The following is a 6213-nucleotide window of genomic DNA, read 5'->3' as shown; positions in this document are numbered from 1 at the left end:
TTGCACGAGAACCAAATTGCATGAAGGCACAAAATTGCACTAAGACAATTTGCACCAATGGTCAAATTTGCACAAATTAAATTTTTGCACGAGATTAAAAAGTGGCAGAAAAGTATCCATAAAGGGAAAAAACAGAAATAAAAACTAAAAAATAATTCGATAAAAAACCAAAAAAAGAAAAATCTGACCGAGGATAGGGGTTACAGAAATATTAAAAATTAAAAAATAACTAAATTAAAAAAAAGATTAAAATTAATAGTAAAATTAAAAAAATAAAAAAAATAAATACAACTCGTGCAGAAATGTCTCTGTGCAAAATTGTTTGCTCGTGCAAAAATGTTTTAGTAAAAAATTGACACTTTAGGCAAAAGCTACTTCGTTCAATTTTATCCCTCGTGCAAAAGTGTCTTCATGCAAAAATATATTTTTGCAGTTTTCAATCAAGTTTTGAGTTTCTAGAGACTTGATTTAAGTTTAATGATTTTACTTACAAACTGAATAGAAGTAATATTACGAATTATTTTAGGTATTATTTTGTTTTGTAATATAATCCTGATTATTTCAGCTTAATAAATTTTTGAAGCTTTCAAAAATTTATTAATCAGGAAAACGTAATTGGATTATGTACGATATTTTTTACATCGTTTGTGGTAACTAATTGGTTATAATTTTTTAATAAAAAGTTTTAAAAATGTTACGAACAGGAGAATATCTTAAAATTATTTTCAAGTTTAATTCTATATCTTTTTACATATCCAAGACAAAAATAATACGCGGCACCTTTCAGTTTTTAAACATATGAAGCTTGTTAACAGCTTATTTACTATTAACTTGTACTATATTTAAGCAACTATAGGATTACGATAGCTAGGTTTAAATTTTGTTTTATCGAACAACTAAAAATAACTTCAAGTTTCTAATGCGTTTAAGATCTTTATCAATTTTAAGTTTGATAATTTGTATATATTATTTTATATTCGTTTTCAAACTATGCTTCGTACTCAATGCTTAGTTACTATAACCTTAAAAAAAATTAAAACCCATACTTATAGCCATTTTAAGGTTTTAAGTTTAAAATATTTATGTTTCAATGAAATTATGTTATTTACAGCTTATTTAAGCTGTTTAAAATTTAACAGTTTCACAACTGAATGATGATGAATCAAAAAATGATGAAACCTAAAAAAGCTTCTTTAATATATACAACTTTAAAAAACTAGCTTTTGTGAGTTTGAATGCAGTGACGTCACTACAAGCACAAAATTGAACTTTAAAAATTTAATTTCTTTTGTCTGCCATAAAATGCTTCTGAATATGTATGTAAGTAAATTTATTAAAATTTCGCGTTGTTAATTATTTTTTGGCGCTAAGCTAAATTATTTATTTCAAACTTTATGAAAACCAATACGTTCATTTTTTTTTAAATATTTGACTATAAGTTGCATCTGTGAAAGTTGTATTTATTTTTTTTTGCAGGAAAATTTTTATAAAGCGGCGTGTTAACTTTTTTGATATTTTTTGAACAGATAATTACACTACAGTCATAAAAACTGTTCTGAGAATTCGAAGATTTATTTAAAGTGTTTGAAATAAAACCTTACCTGAGTTTCTTTTAAATGTCTCAAACAAGTTTAACCAGGTTTGAATTTTTTTAATTTCTAAACTAGACTGTATGTTTGGCAACCCTTTTTAAAATAAAGTCTCAAAATAAAGAATTAACGAAGTTTATTAACAGTGAATTAAATATATAGCAAAAATATTATCATAAGTCAGCTTGAATGGACAATTACGTTTCTTAAACATTTTTAACAAAGTTTAAAAATTTATTAAGCCATTAATAAATTAGAAAAACTTAACTTTTTATTGAACATTATAAAAACTCTTTATCTGCAATAAAGATATTGTATATAAAGAGTAAATGTGAAATATAAGACGAGATAAAAAAAACTAAAAGACGTTAGTTAGGAGTTAGTGCGAGAAACAGAAAAATAGTTATAGTCAGTTTCAATAAAGCAAATGATTATATTAAGTTTCTGCAGACTGATCAGAAAAACTGTTAAGGCAAGTTATAAAGTATCAAAAATATTTACCAAAAAGAAGATACCGTTTACAAACAAAGAATTTTTGTTGGCGGTAGTATTTTTTTTTGTTTACTTCTTTAATGACAACAAGAAGTCGTGTTTAGTAAATCTCTAAAGATTATAAAGCAACATATATAAAATTAGAACTTTAATCAATCTGTTAGGATGAGAGAACTTTTAAAACAAATATTGCTCATCTGAGAGATTTTATTAGAGGTTTTTTTACTGACTCTGATATTTTAGAAAAGTTTCTAGGTTTAGATCCAATGCACAACAATAGGTAAAAGCGTTTTAAAAGCAAAGAAGCAATGCACTTGCATAAAATTTTTGAAAGTATAATTTTCTGCTACTTTTTTGGTATAAAATTAAATTAAATTTAATAAAAAAACTGTCTTTAGTAATATAGCAATACTAAATAAATACTGTTAAACTACTTTTAATGTGTTTAAAAAAAGTATCTATATAGTAAATTTTTTGTGTCAAATCGAAATTTCATACTTTACACGTAAAAGATGTTTAAAATTCCAGTATTTTTCACAAGTTCTCAAATTCAAGGTTTTTCTAGAATTTTTAAGCATAAATTTTCAAATTCCAAATTTTTCCGGGATTCAAGTTTTTTAGCAACACTAATTGGTCACACCTATATGTATACCATTATATAAATAATATTTCAAACTTTATCAGCTGAAAGACTTAAAATTTAATATATATTATAATTCAATCCAACACTGTAAATTAAACAAAACATACATCATAAATTTAGTTTGCCACTCATAAAGCAAAAAAGCCTACCTAATAACCAAAAACAAGCCTAATATTTTAGTATAAAAACATTTATTCAAACCAAAAACTGAAAAAATGACTAAATTGACTTTAGATTTTAAATCTACAGATAGTCATAGTTTAAGTGTGTGGCAATTTTCAAGTGTTTATTTGCTTGAATTTGAGCTATTTTGATTAACAATATACAAACCTTATAAATTTACCATCCCTAAATTTAGTTTTTATTAAATAGATAGTTGAAAAAAACAGTAACTATGTATATTAGTGCATAAAAATTAACTTAGTTTGTCAAAAAAACATTTTTTGAAAAATGAAAATGTATACCTATCAAAAAATATTTTAATTTATATCATGTATTGTTTGAAATGTGTCTTTACACACCTAGATACTACATGTATAAACAATAATTTTAGAAAATTATGAATTAACTAAACTTAATTTAAGTATTAAATAAAACTTGATTTAAAATGGGAACCGCTCATTTCCAACCCGCGATCATTTCCCACCCGAAAAAATCCGAGAACCGCTTACCAACCAAGGGTAAGAGGTAACAGTGATGGTAAAACATAAATTAATATTAAATAAAAACAAAATATTAAAAAATAAAGGTATAAATAATAAAAGTTAAAAACATTTTTGAGTGATAATTGTGCGCGGGTGGGATTTGATCGGGTGGGAATAATTGCGGGTGGGAGTTGTCAGTATGCCGATTAAAATATGAGCATCTTTGTACATTTGTGTGCATAGGGATTAGTTTAAAGTGCTAAAAAACTTATAAAAATATCAAAATGTGTAAAATCAAAATAAAATAAACAATTTTTCTTACTAATATGTTATCTAAAATTTTTTTGTGTACAATAAAATATAAACTTTAGTAATAAAACGTCTACAAAATAAACTTAGTTTTAAAAAACATGTAAAAAATACCTAAACTTGCTGTTGTGAAAAAAAGTTATGATGAAACTGGAAAAAAAACCTGGTGGAATGCTAATCTGTCTTTTTTTACATTTTTAAGCTGATACTGTAAAGTTTTTTAATTGTTTTAAAATGTTGAACAGGAATTTAAAACGAATTTAATAAAATTAAACAAAAAACCAAAATAAGTTTAACTTAATTTTTTTTTGCTCAGCGGGCCACATTTACATGCTCGCGGGCCACGAAATTTTCTTCTGCGGGCCGCATTCCATTCAAAAAATAAACGTGCTCGCGGGCCGCAGATTTACCCTTCGAGGGCCGCAGTTTGCCGACCCCTGCCCTAACCCTTACCCTCGGTCAGTAACTTTTTTTTTTTTTTTTTATAATTAATCATGTTTATTTTTTCTGTTGAATTTTAATTTTTTATTATAGTCTCGTGAAAAAATGACTCTCCGTGCGAAATTGTCTTCGTGCAGCTTCGTCCATTCGTGCAAGTTTGTCATCGTGCAAATTTGTCTTCATGCAACTTTGATGCGTTCACACGATCAAGATTAGCTTATATAAAAACATTTTACTAAGTTATAAAATATAAAGTCATATTAGCTAAGTTTAGTTTTTGTTTTACCAACAAATAAGATTTAATTATTTAAATGAGTTTAAGATTTCTACATTTTTTTTAATTTGACAATATTGTCGATATTTATTTTATTTTTTTTTTTCACTTACTGCTTATTAAAAATAATAATAAAAAACAAAAAAAAACTTAAAATATAAAAATGAACATTTTATCTAAATTTTTTATTTTAAATATACAATTTATTAATAAAACTATTTATTATAAACCATATATATTAACAGCTTATATAAGCTGTTTTAAAATAAAGTAGAGTTAGAAATGGCAAAAAATAAAGTTCAATGCTAAAAAAGCAATTTAAATCTATACAAGTTTGTGAATTAAGCTTTCGTAAGTACAAACTTAATGACGTCACTATGAGCATAAAAATGAGCTAGCAAAAATCGTTTTTTTTTTCTGCGTTAAAATGTCTTTTAAGTGGTATGTTATATATTGAATACCTCAAAACTTTAAGTTCAATTTATAAATTAACACGAACTTATTGTAAACAATATACGAATAAAAAACAATCAAGTAAAAAGTAATGTTAGCTAAGTTTAGTTTGTTTTTTACTGAACAATAGTAATAAATTATAGTTGCTAATCTTGTAACGTGATTTTTTAAACATCGATGGAAAACTAAAAGTGTTAGGGAAAACTAACTGATTGTAAAAGAAAACTGATTAAAGATCGTTAAGTTTCATCATTATAAGTACATAACTTTTTGTCGTACTTTTTTATGTGTTTATTTAGTATATAAATCAAATCAATTTTTATATTCTAACTAGATGTATTTAGTTTGAAACAAAAATTGCACTAATACACACTGTATTAATAAACATATATGTCACTGCTTTATTACTTTAATAATTGTATCAACTCAAAAAAAAACCTTTTATAAAACTAGTACCACTACTTATACGATTTAAGCATTTACTTTTACATACTCAGTGAAGAATCAAACAAATTAAAATATTCACTAATACGTTTATGCTATTTTGTGCTCAGTAAAAGTAGAAATTTAATTGATGCGATGTTAAATAAACTAGTGCGTTGCATTATTACGAAGGATCAAAGAAATTAAAACTTATACTTTTTTGTGATGATAGTATTTTAATTGTGAAAAACTTAAGCTGATTTATCTTGAGTTTTAGTGGAATTGTCAAAAATTTGTTTACAAGTTCAAGTTTCTTTATCAGTAACATTTTAACTGCTTTGTTCCTTTAATGAAAAAACTTTTTTTGATTATAAAAAATAAAAAAAATGTTTGAACTAAGTTTGAATAGATATCAATAATTAACCTTAGTTTAGTTTTCTAGACATGTTTTCAACAATAACAACAAAAAAAAAATAAATAAGTAAAGAAACTAAGTATGAATTTTTTTAAGCATAACTTATGCTTTACATTTTTTCTGTCATTTGATGTTAAGTCTTTTTTATAAACTTTTTTTGTAAGTTTTTTATATATTTAGTCAGAATTTAAATTTTTAATTTTTTTATAAATGGCTAATACGAAAGAAATCTGACTTGTTCGTTTTATAATGTATGGCAAAAAATAAATCAAAAACATTTTTTTGTTTATCTTAAATTGTAAAGCTTTTAATATTTATTCAATATCCTATCTTGAAGTAAAAAAAGATGAAATCTCATTCATGAGTCTAAGAATAAATATATTATTGTAAAGAAATATGACTAAATAGTTATACAAATATTTGATTTATTTACGAAATATCAAGTTATGCTATTATAAAATTAAAAGAAGTACTTCTATTTTTTGCAAATAGATACAAAAGCAAAACGATTTAGTTCATATTTCAACTTA

This window comes from Thalia democratica, chromosome 7, assembly GCF_965202585.1.
Source record: "Thalia democratica chromosome 7, ktThaDemo2.hap1.1, whole genome shotgun sequence".
Taxonomy (NCBI): domain Eukaryota; kingdom Metazoa; phylum Chordata; class Thaliacea; order Salpida; family Salpidae; genus Thalia; species Thalia democratica.
The sequence above is the reverse complement of the archived record's forward strand: the minus strand, read 5'-3'. Positions refer to the sequence as shown.